The following is a 678-nucleotide window of genomic DNA, read 5'->3' as shown; positions in this document are numbered from 1 at the left end:
TGTGTTGTGTGTGGTCGTGTGAGGTTGTGTGTGGTTATGTGTTGTGTATGGTTGTGTTGTGTGAAGTTGCGTTGTGTGTGGAAATCCCCCCTTCCTAGTCTTCTCATCTGGGCATGGGGATGAGGGTCCCAGTGCTCAGGCTGGCCTGACCATGGGGTAATTGGGCCCTGCAGAGCCTCACGGAGCCTGCTTGTCCTGCCACATGGAATGGGAGTCCATGTGTGCCCCGCTGCCCACAGCGTGTGAACGTGAACCGGGGACCGTGTGACCCGCTGCACTTTGGGTCCCATCTCTAAAGAGCATTCATGGACTCCCGAAAGTTCCCTTTGCAGAATTTGGAATATTTAGGGTGTAAAATATGGAGCTTGGAGACTCCTTAGGCAAAAGGCGTTGGTGGTCGGTTGCCCAGGTTGGGCACTCTGTCTGCTAGTGCGTGGGCTCGCAGGAACGCTGGAGCATCGGAGTTCAAACCCTGTTGTCACTGTGGTTGGTTAAGGGCTTTGCGGCGACATGGAGCCATCGTAGACGGATCACAAGTGAGGGCAGAATGAAGGCAAAGGCGTTTCTTCTCCGACAGTGGACACATGGGTGCAGATTTGATGTAGGAGCTGTTGGGGAGGGGTGGGGGGACAGGTGAGTGTGTGGGAGGGAGTGAAGTCGCGTGATTCCCCGTGCATC

The sequence above is a fragment of the Piliocolobus tephrosceles genome, chromosome 21, assembly GCF_002776525.5.
Source record: "Piliocolobus tephrosceles isolate RC106 chromosome 21, ASM277652v3, whole genome shotgun sequence".
NCBI lineage: Eukaryota > Metazoa > Chordata > Mammalia > Primates > Cercopithecidae > Piliocolobus > Piliocolobus tephrosceles.
The sequence above is the reverse complement of the archived record's forward strand: the minus strand, read 5'-3'. Positions refer to the sequence as shown.